General features: G+C 52.4%; 1 protein-coding gene across 1 annotated transcript in view; it reads right to left on the reverse strand.

Annotated features, from left to right (window-relative positions):
• MEAK7 (MTOR associated protein, eak-7 homolog) overlaps positions 1 to 9,979 on the reverse strand; it is a 41,878-nt gene extending 31,899 nt beyond the window's left edge. Inside the window, exon 1 of the mRNA XM_054697034.1 lies at positions 9,961 to 9,979. The gene's annotated coding sequence lies outside the window, so the exon portion shown is untranslated. The remainder of the gene's footprint in view (positions 1 to 9,960) is intronic.
• Positions 9,980 to 13,033: the final 3,054 nt, after the last annotated feature.

Genomic DNA, 13,033 nt, shown 5'->3' on the forward strand with positions numbered 1-13,033 from the left:
GGAGCGGGGGAGGGTGGTTGAGTGAGAGGATTCACCAGAGACAGAGTGGGGAGAAGAACAGGTAGATCTACTGCTGAGGGGATCAGCGGGGGAGACAGGAGAGGTCTGCTGCGCCATGTGGGTCAGCTCCCTGGACAGGGATCAAACTCAGGCCATCACAGTGATAGCACTGAGACTTAATCCATATGCTACCAAGGAGGCTCCTGATAGGGAATTTTTTTTTTAAGAAAGAAGGCATGGGGACACAGACATGCACAGATGTTGCGAAGACATGAGGAGACCAGCCAGCCCAGAGCAGAGGCCTCCAAGGAAACTACCATGGTTAACACCTTGATCTTGACTTTCCAGGCTCCGGAAATACAAGATAACACACTGCTAAATTTAAGCTCCAAAAATGTTTGATTCAAATCTTTTTTTTTTTTTTTTTTTTTTTTTGTGGGACCCTCGCCGGTGGCCGGGGATCAAACTGGCTCTGCAGAGGCTGTGGGCAGCCTCATAACCCAGCGCTCAACCGCTGCGCCACCAGGGGAGGCACAAATCTCAAATTTTTTAAACTTCATTTTGAAATAATTTTAGGCTCAAGGGAAGTTGCCAATAGCGCGGGGAACCCTGGCCAATTTCCTGTGTAACCTGGTAGGTAAGGATGCTAGAGACAGACGTAGGACCATGTGGGTAACTGTACATAGATTCACGTAACTGCCACCATCAACATTCAGTACCACTTTTTCACCACAAAATTCTCCCTCAGACCTCCTTTCCAAAAATTTAAAAAATACAGATATGTTGAAAAAACATCCTGGCCATTTTTGGGTTAAATAAAATGTATCATTCAAGCCAACGTTGCTGTATCTGTGAGATGACGTCTAGAAAGTTTCGCGTACAGCTCTACCTCCCAATCAGGGCAGTGAGGAAGCCAGCGCTGAACCCCACTGCCATCTCCCAAGCAGTGCCCTCCCCATCTGTCCATTTGTCCATCCATCCTGAAGGATCTTAGCCCAGTGCACAGAATCATCAGGACAGCTTTTCTTTCCATGAAAAATTTCTAACATGAGGAGAACACAAATAGTACAGCAAACCCTCTCCTACCATCCCCGAGATTGAACCATTGTTAACATTCACTTTATTTGCTATTGTTCACAGGAGAATTTAAGAGGACGATAGTCATCCTGACAGCTCAGCCTTTAAAAGGTCCATCTGTACCTCTTTATAAAAAAAAAGAAAAAACTGACTTGTTCTCACCCAACCATCAACAATGCCATTAGCAATAATTCCTTAAGAGAATCTGACCCGGGGCCTCTCTGGTGGCGCAGGGGGTTGAGACGCAGCACTGTGAAGCTATCCACAGCACGAGTTTGATCCCCGGCCAGGGACTTGGCCCACATGGCACAGCAGACCCTTCCTGACTTGCCTGCTGCTCCCCTCAGCAGTGTATTTCAGTCAGTCTGCCTGTTCTGCTCCCCACTCTGCCTCTGGTGAATCCTCTCTCATCCCCCGCATCTCTGGCCTGCATCCCAGCTCTTGTATGTATAAATAAATAAATCTTAAAAAAGAGAGCGAGACTCTGACCCTAGGGGCCTCCCCGGTGGCGCAGTGGGTTGAGCGCAGTGCTGTGAAGCTGTCCGCAGTCTCTGTAGCGCAGATTCGATTCCCAGCCGGACAGGGAGAAACCCACATGGCACAGCAGACCTCTCCTGTCTCACCTGCTGCTCCCCTCAGCAGTGTATTTCAGTCAGTCTGCCCATTCTGTTCCCCGCTCTGTCTCTGGTGAGTCCTCTCACCCTCCCACATATCTGGCCTGTACGCCGATTCTTGTATAAATAAATAAATCTTTAAAAAGAGAGAGAGAATCTGACCCTAGAAAAAACAAAACTTTGCAAGCTGGCCATAGATCTGTGGCAGACAGCAGGGCACGGGGAGAGGGAGGGGTCAAAACAAGGGAGCACACAAGGACCTGGGTGATGATTCACGGGTGCTGTGGTGGCGGGAGAATTATTACAGGGACTACACAAGAGGGAGAAATCAAACACTGTCCTAAAATTAACAGTGATGTAAGAAATTAAATAAATAAATAAATAAATAAAGGTGACTCCAGCCCTCCTCTCAGGCCTCATCCGGGCTGGCTGACTTAGCTGGGCCCTGAGCGGCTGTCGTGGCAAGCCTGCACTGGGCAGGTGTTCTGTGGATCCTGGCAGACAGGTAAAGGAGAGTCCAGGAGCCTTCAGTGGCTTTTTCAGGCTTTTAATGATCTTTCTACACCAACTGTAGTGCAGCAACCAGGCACAGGGCTGGCAGGGGCACCAGGGGAGCCAGGAGGCTGGCAGGCATCCCCATCCCCAGTAAATCTTTACTCTCTCTGGACTCTGGCATTCTCTCATGGTCTCTCCACTGCACACAGAGGACAATCTGTGACACCCCCTTATATGCCCAGTCTCTCAGCTCAGGTGTGCCCACTTACCCACGCCCACGCCATACTCCAGGTGTCCCCAGTCAGGACACCAAACCATGCTCCCAAGTGCCTCCTGCATTCAAGGCCACAGGTGATAGGCACAAAACAAAGCCCAATCGTGCAAAAGCCTGAGCAATCTTCATTTACCCTACGGTAGCTCACATGCAATTCCAGCTCCAGAAGCAAATTCACCGCTAGGGGACTAATCATGCCCTCCAAATTCCTGTGCTGAAATCCAAAGCCTCAGGACCTTAGAATATGACCTTATTTGGAAATAGGGTTACTGGGGATGTAAGAGGTCACACCAGAGGAGGGGGTCCGCTTCCAGTGTGACTTGTGTTCTTACTTAAAAGTCACAGACACAGAGACAGGCGCCGAGAGGGCGGATGTGTGAAATGATGTCACAAGGCTGGAACAAACGCTACCCTCCTGGCCCTGGGAAGGAACCAGCCCTGCTGAGAGCCACCTGGATGTCCCACACTGGCTCCAGACTGAGAGAGGAACCACATCTGTGGTTTAAGCCCCCCAGTCTGTGGTCCTTTGCAGACGTGGACACTGATGCACTGTCCATATTCAAAGTCCACCCACAGGGGGAGAGAGGTGTTAGCTATCCAAAAGCTGAGCCCACGCCAAAGGGCCTGAGCTCACTGCTGGGGTGAGACAGGCTGGAATCCCTGGTCAGCTTCCCTGGTTAACCAGGAGAGAGCAGGCTAATGGGTCCACACGAGGAAGGGCTGCAGGTTATCTGGGGAGAGAAGGCCTCCACGTGGAGCCCTGATCCCCCTGGGGTCATGGGCTGCGTCAGCCTCACCTGGGAGATGGGACACATGCAGATCCTGGTGCAGCAGGCAGACTCATGGATCAGACACCCTGGGGTGGCGGTTCGGATCCAGGAGGCCGTGCTTCCGGCAGTCTCCGTGGTGATTCCACTGCTGCTTTTCTGACTGGAGAACCAGAGCTTTTAAGAGACTCCCCTCAGCCCGTGGAAGTCAACAGCCTGCACCTGGACCAGCCCGTGGGGGCAGGAGAAGCAATCAACTTTAAACTAGAACTTAAAGTTCCCTATGCTCCGGTGTAAAGAGGCAAAAACCCACCAGTTTAACGGCAAACACGGCGTTTCCTTCCTGAACCTTCCAACTAGCTTCTATGGCTCTCCAGCACCTAACTTGCTTGTTGGACAGTAGCCATTTCAAATAGTCCAGAAAGGCTGTAACAGAAAAGCAGTCTCCTCCCCACCTTGGGTCTTGGGTCCCAGCCCTGCTCCCCAGATGCAGCCACTGGCACCTCTATCTCCCTGAAACACACAGCAGAAATCAACAACAGTTTTATACATTGTCTTCATCCTCCTTTCAACAATAAGTCACAGAACACATATTCACCTCCATTTCCAAAGCACCTCATCATCCAAGAGTATACAGCTAGTGCAGCCAGCCCCACAGATGAGCATTTCAATTGCTTCCCATCTTTTGCTTTTAAGCACAAAGCTGCTATATTTAACATCCTTGCATGATTATTTTTTTACAAATGTTGAGTTTCCAGATTTGTAGACTTCACAGACCAATTAAAACATCAAGGGATGGATAAGAGGCTGCCTGATACTTATTTTACCAACTCAGGATGTTAATTTTTTTTAATTAAGATCATTAATCATCAATTCTTTTCATAAGTAAAATCACTTTAACATTAAATCAGAGACAAGATTTTTTTTAATTGAATCAATGAAATCACAATTTCATAGAACACAGATGTTTCTCGTGTTACTACTGACCTAAGATGACTTCTTGATGGGCTGGTTTTCGACAGATTCCAGGGAATGAGTGTAACAGAAGGATGGCGTAGGGAAAGTGAAGATTGCTCAGGCTTTGCCGTTGGCCTCTGTGGCTATCACCTGCGGCCTTGAATGCGGTAGGCGCTTGGGAGCGTGGGCTCGGGGCATGCGTGCCTGGTGGTGGACACCTGGAGTATGGTGTGGGCATGCGCAAGTGGGACACCTGAGCCGAGAGACTGAGCATATAACAGCAGCGTCACACAGAGGACAGCAGGCTCAGTGGCAGACCAGCTACAAGAGGAAGAGGCCACGAGAGAACGCCAGTGAGCCCAGAAAAAGTAAAGAATTGCTGGGGGCTGGGAAGCCTGCCAGCCTCCTGGGCCTCTGGCTCCTCTGCCTGCCCTGTGCCTGGTTGCCTCACTAGAAATGGTGTAGAAAGGTCATTAAAAGCCTGGAAAAGCCACTGAGGGCTCCAGGACTCTCCTTTGCCCACTCTGCCTGCTGCCTGCCGGCACTGCACATGGAATGCGGTGATGGGATGCGGGTGCTTCTCAGAGGCGGTGGGAGTTAAGCTGAGACTGAGGATGGGGCATGAAGAGCTGGACAGCCGGGAGAGAGGGGAACACAAGGGTCCAAGTCCACCCTGTTCTAACCACTCCGCTCTCCCCACTTCCTCAGCCTGGTGCCGTTTATGAACCTCGCTCACCTGTGCATGCACGTCCATCCACTGGGCCATCCTGCCAGGCAGGTGGGTGGGAGGGGCCGCATTGTCTTTCAAGAATAGGTCACATTCTCCTCCACCCCGGGGGCCAGTCTGGAAACTCCCAGAAAATATGCTCTCCATGCCGGCAAGACAGAACTCAAAGAATCAGAAAATGTCACTGGCCCACAAACATGCAGGCAACCCGAGCTGCAGGATCTGCATCTTTAGCCAAGCATCCAATGGTGCCCTCGGCTGCAGCCACTCTGTCCTAACCCCTCATTCATGAGCCTCACCAGCTGATCACGGGGCCAGCAAGTATGACGCAAGGGATGACCTTTCTGAAAAAGAATGGCCTGTGGCCTCCACATTCCTGAGGAGTGCCCCAGAAATGGCTGAGGGCCTTGGGACCAGAACAGGGCCGCTCACCCTCGCTTTGTACATGAGAGCTCTGGCCTCTTGTGGCTCCCATGGCCAAGGCTTGACGACAGGACACCCCAGTGCTTCCAGCACTTGGGAGATGGGGAGGTTCCAGCCACCTCGGCATAGGGAGTGATGTTGGAGCCAAGAAGAAACCCCACAGGTGAGCAGCTATGACTGCGGCACCCGGGTCCTGACCTTATTACCAAGATAACATGGCAGCTGTTCGTCACTCAACAAAATTTAAGGAATATTTATTTGTTCCTAGAAATAGAACTACCTTCCAGGAATGACAGACAAGAAACACACACACTGTATGGGGTCTCCCAGACCAAACCCATGCTCGAAGGTTCCATAGAAAGACTCCTGGGTTTCAGCCCATGGTGAAGATTTATTGACAGCTACAGAGTCAAAACACAGACAGATCACAGGGGAAGCCCCCAGGAGCAGAGGCTAATCTGAGTCCCATCTAGGCTCATATGTTGAAACCCTCCCTACCAAAGTGATAGCATTTGGAGACAGGGTCTTTGGGAGGTCTAGCTGAGGACATGGAGTGGGGGCCCTTTTGAGAACATGTTAGTGGGAAGGATGTCCGGAGCAAACTCCATAGAGGCTTTGTGGACTCTACCCCCACTCCATCAAGACACTGGGAACTACAAATCCCATGATCACCAAAGGGAAGGTTGAGAGGACCTGAGGGCAGAGTTAAGCCACTAGGTTCTCGGTTTGAGTATTTATCTGGCCATGCGGCCGAGGGTCGCCCTCTTGGCCACGCAGCGTGCTGGGTTTTTCACCAGCTCGGCGGGTCATTGGGATTCCAGGTCAGCGGAATGGGTAGGACGCATTTATGAACTTATCTCCCTCTTTTTCTCCCTGAGTTATTCATTTCCTCACATCCCCCTCCCTTGTAAATAAACCTTTTATCAACCTTTTGTGTGTGTCTGCAGTTTAGCATTCATAAGTCCTCTTTAAGCAGGTAAGGACCCACAGTCAGGAAACCCGTTTTATATCAGGGTTGCTCTGTAACAAACAGACCAGAACCCCCCTCCACTGTCACCTGAGCACCAGGGACAAAGCCCTCAGCAGGAACCCCCAGGTTCAGACTCCCACATCCAGTGTGAGATAATGGGGCCTGCTGTGAAAGCTGCCAGGCCTGCAGGATCTTGTCAGAGCAACCCAAGCTCACTCAGAGGAGGGGTCTAGAAGAATCCACACTCATCCTCCCAAGGGGTCACAGGGGTGTTCTCCCTGCAGTGATTTGGGAACCCACAGAGGGCCATGAGCAACTCCACACTGTGAGGGTATCACTGGGGGCAGCACACCCTCTACTGGCCACGCACCAAAATTCCCCATTCCATAGAGAAAGCAGGATCCAGCATAAACCAGTTTTGGGGGGCAGGGACGTACTCCCAGGCACCAGCTACGGGCCCAGGGAAGTAGGTCTTTCTACAAGGGCCGTCTCAGGCTGGACACACTATTCTTTTCCACTCACACCCACACACACACACACACACATACACACAACCGTAACACAGCCCCTACTAGCACTGGCCCTCCTTTCAACACCGGGCAAGAGTCTAGAATGGATGGATGATCTAGAAACTCGTAGTAAAGAAAAACAGTTGACCTTGGAACAACATGGGGAGTAGGGCCACCAACCCCCATGTCTAAGTCAAAAATCTGACATCTGGGTGCCTTCCTGGTGGCCTAGGGGTTAAATCTCAGTGCTATCACCTCTACGGCCTGAGTTCGATCCCCAGCCAGGGAGCTAACCCACATGGCACAGCAGACCTCTCCTGTCTCACCCACTGCTCTCCTCAGCAGTGTATTTCAGTAGATCTGCCTGTTCTGCTCCCCACCCTGTCCCTGATGAATCCTCTTATCACCCCCCCACCTCTGGTCTACACCCCAGTTCTTTCATGTAAATATTAAAAAATAAAATTTTTAAAGTGAAAAAAACAGATCTATAAAAAAAAAATCTGACATCTGCAGTTGCTTGAACACATGAACAGAGAAGCCATGATAGAAAAGAATCTATGGGTAAGTGAACCTTCACGGGTCAAACCCAAGTTGTACAAGGACCACCTGTGGTGATGATGTTAGGAGCCAGCACAAAAGAAAACAATAAAAATTTGCAGCTTTACGTCATTGCCTCATATCTTCACAACAACCTCGTGGGATAGGAAACAGTAGTCCCATTGGACAGCTGAGAACACAGAGGCTCAGAGGAGTTCCAGGACTTGCCAAGGTCACACAGCCCTTAAGTGGAGATGCTTCCATTAGAATCCAGACCTAAGCCCGATTGCCCTACCAGCAGGCCCAGGGCGTCACGTCAGCTCACTTGTGACTCTTCCCAGCAAGCTCCATAAGGTGGTATGTGGGGAAAGCGCACAGACACAGAGATGTGTGGCACAAGAGAAAGCTCTTGAGACTTCCTGATATTGGGCCCCATTAGGTGGCTTCTGATTTGGTGCAAGACAGCCCTCAATGGGAATATATAGATTCATGAGAAGGACGGATGATCCCCGGGGTGGCCCATCACAGCTGTGGTACCTCCCTCCTTGCATCCCACAGTTCATCAGCCCAGCACCTGGAAGGTAAAGATGGCAAATGAGCCACCTAAGGGAGCCCCTGAAGAACACTGCCCGTGCCCCCATCTATGCCTTGAGCCCCAGCAACCAGGCTGGGACCTGATCTAATCCACAGAGTGAAGAATGACGTTTCCTCGCTTGTTAGCTGAGATGTCATGAAGGCTGGGTGGGAACTCTGAACCCACAATAGAGCACGAGAACAGTGTCAGTTAGTCCCACTGTTCATCAAACACACCAGCACCCAAGGACCAGTGTGCAGAGGCCTGTTGCACTTGTCAACTTGTCTCCTTCCTCCAGGGGGGCCCTTGGCTGCACTTGGCATTGAGAAAGCACTCTCTCTATGCTCTGATCTGGTCCAGACTCCCCAGCTTACTGTTATGTACATTGATAGTCTCCTTTGGGGTTCTGGGGCTGCACTGCTGTGCCCTGGACAGGTCTGTCCTGCCTGTACCTGCTCCCAGCTCCACCTGCCCAGGGCTCTATGACATACCTGCCCCTAGAATGCTTTTCCACTTATGTCATTTCACCAGGCCTCTCCTCTATGGTTCCCCTTCTATAGTGCCCCTTGATGCCATTCCAGGTAGATGCAAAGACCACCTTTCCAACCCCTTCGGGCTGTTGGACTAACCACCACAAACCAAGGGCAGCCGGCGCTAAAGCCAATGCACAGGTCTCAGAGGCCAGGCTTGGAAGGGGTCTGAGCTTGGTTTCTCCCCATGCTGTCATCCCCTTGAATTCTGAAAACTGTCTGACTAAGGGGCCCAAATTTCCCCTTGCACTGGACAACCCCTCCCAGAATGCTGAATAGCCATTCTGGAGTCGCAGATCACTAAAAGGAGATTAGAAGGTCAAGGGATGTCTCAGGGAGCCCAAAGCAAGAATGTGGTTGGGCCTGGCAGGACTGAAGGTACACACAGTCTGTAAAACCAGCCGGAGCCAGTAGTTCAGCCTCTGTTTATCGGTCTGTCTGCCTGTCTGTATTTTTGTCTCACCCTTCCTCCTCTCTAAGCAAGTCGATATGAATGCAGCCCCACCCAAGACCTCATCTCCTCTGTTGCAGAATCAGTCCCGATGGCGATGTCACGGGACTGACATGCTGACTGGCCCAGCTTGGGTCAGGCGCCAGCTCTGGTGCAATCCTTCCTGGTCAATGGGTCAGGATCCCAACAGACCAGCAGGCTTCCACATGGAAGCAGAAAGCAGAGTCAGCAGCTGGCAAGCCCAAGTCGGCCTGAAACTCCCTGGGAAACTCTCAGCAGCACCCCTGCAGCTGGGGTTTCTGCCTTATCTCCTGCTGGTTCTCTCAGGGTTTTCCCTTCCAGGAGGGAGGTCCTGAGCATGCAGTATGGGAGTCACCGGTGGACTTCAACCTCAGTCCATTTCCAGCTGAGCTGCCCACTTGGGGAAAATCTTATGTCCTCCTATCCTGTTCTTTCTCCTCCTGTTTAAAAGCAGACCAAACCAGAGTAAAGAATCACACATCTTCACACAGAGGATGGGAGGTGAACGAGCGTGTGTCTGTGCAAATGGCTGGTCTGGAAAGAAATGTCTCACACATAATAGAATGTGCATTTTCTACGACTCCATAAGCAAGCTCTATACCTTTGACTCTGCAAAGACTGACCCTTAGTAATTCATTGCAAGGAATTCTCTGGGGGCACTCAGACTTCTGTGGGGCCAGATAGCGGCCTCCTCAGGGGAAGCTGATTAGACTCGGGAAATAAATCTTCTTTGCTTCCTTCCCGGAAAGCTCTCCCTCCCCTCACCCCCGAGGCTACAGGAACAAAGACCCAGTGTCTGGCGGGGTGTCCCCACCAACTTCTTATGAATCCGGACCTCATGAACATTTCATAAAGCTTTCCTCCACACTCGGAAACAGCCCCTGCCCATCCTTGAGCTGCCCCCTGACCCCTCCCGAGCTACCCCTCACCAGCCCAGGGGACTGCCAACCCCCACCCTAAATGCCAATCAGGCCTTCTGCTGAGGCTCCCAACTGCCCTTTTCCCCAAGTTTTGCTTTCCCAAGACCAGCTCACCCTGTCAGCGTATTCCTGACCTGCAGGCATGCCAGAGACTCCGAGCGGGGGCAGGGTGGGAGGGAAGGTGGCGATGATGCTGATTTCATAGAGCTGGTGAGAAGTTAAATGTGAGCAGTGTGTGAGCACTGGGCAGAGGGCCTGGGCCACAGGGAGTGTGGGCCAAACTCCAGCGTATCACCCGTGGGCTGGATGCCAGAGGAAAATGTGCAGCTGCTTGCAAAGACAGGAAACCCCTTTTCCTCTTTTCCTGCAATCTCTCTTTCTCTCCCTCCCTGCCACGGTGTTTTTAATTTATTTAATACCCTACTCCCTCGGGGACAGGATGCTCTCCCCAGGAGTGGGTGGAATTAGGAAGAACAGAGGAGGGGACTGAAATCCCCTCTTCAGGTGGGGATGGGGGAGGGCAATGAGGACCTGGAGCCCCTGGCATGCTCTGTGGACCCATCACACCGCACTGACAGAACACCAATGCAAACCCAAACCCATTATGGATTTCCAGACTACAGAGTATTAAACCCAAGGGCAGGCTGGGCCCAGGGGATGTGGGGCTACACCCACGGTGATCTGTGGTGCAGTGTGACAGAGTCTGGGTCAGCATCTTAAGCCCCTCCATGGCCCCCGAGCTGGGCATGTTGGATGTCATGTTGGACATTGACTGTCTAGTGAGGTTTGATGTGTGCAGAGGTGGGCACACATCTGTGTCTGGCTCACACAAGGAGCACAGCCTTGGGATCTGCTGAGTCCAGAAGCCACAGCCTGGGGATCAAGATGTAGGGTGAATCCCAGAGGCCCCCCTCCACCCACCCAGGCTCAAGACTCACTGGGAAGGGGCTCTCTTCATCCCTTAACTCCTATGGACTCAGTGGCCCTCCAGGGCTGGGCCTGGGGCAGTGGCCACCTCCTGGAACTTGATCACGAGAGTGGTGCCTTTGTGCCAGTGTGCTGTGACCTTGGCAGGGAAGCTGCCCGGTGTGAGTACCCTCTCCATGACGTGTGCCACAAAGCTGATTCCCCCACCGATTCTCCCACTAGAGAAGTCACTCACAGAACAGACATGATAACCAATGCGAGTATCTACCACAGGTGGCCCCGCTGGAGTCCTGGCACTTTCACTCCTTGCCGTGCCCCCCTCAGGCACTCGTACATGCATGGCACATGGGCCAGAATGTTCTGAGGCGCCCATACCTCCAAGCCCCACGATAGAAAGAGCTAGATCCTATCAACAGGAGAGCGCATCCATGAGAGTGGGCTACACGCGCTTTTACAACAACCCTGGCCATAAAGCGGCTCAGCTGAGGAGGGTTCCCGGTTCCTGGGCGCAGGTGGGGGTTTGGCTGCTCACTGTGAGCCCCAGTGCCTTGCACTGATCTGCTCCAAGCAGGTGCTGTGCTGCCAGAGCCGGGTCTTCTTCCTGGTGCTGCGCCACCAGGTGGGTGCCTGCATTCTAGATGCACTGAAGGCTGGAGAAAGGGGTGCCCAGTGCAAGACAGAGTGCAAGGTCTGCACGGCGCCCTTGGCAAGGAGATCAACCAACAGCTACATGTGTACCTTCTACATAATGGTGTGCAACCCATTCATCAACACCTACATCTCCTTGGCCAAGGAGAACTGCACGTTCAACTGCACCAGCTTTGTGGCACACGTCATGGAGAGGGTATTCACACCGGGCAGCTTCCCTGCCAAGGTCACAGCACACTGGCACAAGGGCACCACTCTCGTGATCAAGTTCCAGGAGGTGGCCACTGCCCCAGGCCCAGCCCTGGAGGGCCACTGAGCCTATAGGAGTTAAGGGATGAAGAGAGCCCCTTCCCAGTGAGTCTTGAGCCTGGGGGAGTGGGAGGGGCCTCTGGGATTCACCCTACATCTTGATCCCCAGGCCGTGGCTTCTGGACTCAGAGCAGATCCCAAGGCTGTGCTCCTTGTGTGAGCCAGACACAGATGTGTGCCCACCTCTGCACACATCACACCTCACTAGACAGTCAATGTCCAACATGACATCCAACATGCCCAGTTCAGGGGCCATGGAGGGGCTTAAGATGCTGACCCAGACGCTCTGTCACACTGCACAGGGAAACTGTGCCTGGGCACCTTCTTGACTTATTTACAGTACCCATTTTGGTTCTGCGCCAGCCCTACTATGAGCCAGCTGCTAGGAACATAAGGATGAAGATGTTGCCCAGAGACTCAGGCAGCAGGAGCAGTAAGTTTACTTGGGTTCCCCTCACCCCAAGTCCCACAGGAGCAATAGGAAAGGCCCTGGGAGGATGCAGCACACACAGCATGCTCCTCCCCGCTGACGAACCCTAATCTCGGGACCCCAAGGCCCTTCTGCTGGCAGGAAGCCTGCCTGACCTGCATCCTGGAAGGAGGTGTCGCATCCGACAGAAAATAAGCTTCCCTTCCATGTCGAACAACCGAGGATGTTTGCTTTGTAAACACACTTTAAAAGATGGCCAGTGGTCCTGCCTGCAAGACACAGAGAAACCCGAGACCCCCACGGAAGGCAGTCTCCCAATAGTAACATGGAGACATTTGGGGATCATCAAGAGACAGGTTCCAGGGGCCTCCCTGGTGGCGCAGCGGTTGAGCACTGGGTTGCGAAGCTGCCCGCAGCCTCTGCAGCGCCGGCTCGATCCCCGGCTGCTCCCTGGCCTCCGGAGGAGGGTCCCACATGGCGCGCAGACCTCTCCTGCTGCCCGCTGCTCCCCTCAGCGGCGTACTTTGGGCCTTCTGCCTGTTCTGCTCCCTGCTCTGGCTCTGGTGAATTCTCTCACCCTCCCGCGCTTCTGACTGTGCCCAGTGCTTGTATAAATAAATAAATAAATCTTTAAAAAAAAAAAAAAAAAGAGACAGGTTCCAGCGGTTCGTGAGCTGCAATCTTGAGTCATGGGTATGTTCACATGCACACTACGTACATACTAACGTGAGACAGGCAAAACGGACCCGTCCGTGTCCACATGGGTCTTGGGGGCTCCAGAGTCTCTAAAACGAACTTGTATTACTCTTACACAGAAAAGAGAAACATAAAAAATACCCATGGCAGTACACAGGCTGCACCACCAGCCCTTGC

Source organism: Talpa occidentalis, unplaced genomic scaffold (assembly GCF_014898055.3).
Source record: "Talpa occidentalis isolate TD23 unplaced genomic scaffold, MPIMG_talOcc4v2.1 talOcc4.17, whole genome shotgun sequence".
NCBI lineage: Eukaryota > Metazoa > Chordata > Mammalia > Eulipotyphla > Talpidae > Talpa > Talpa occidentalis.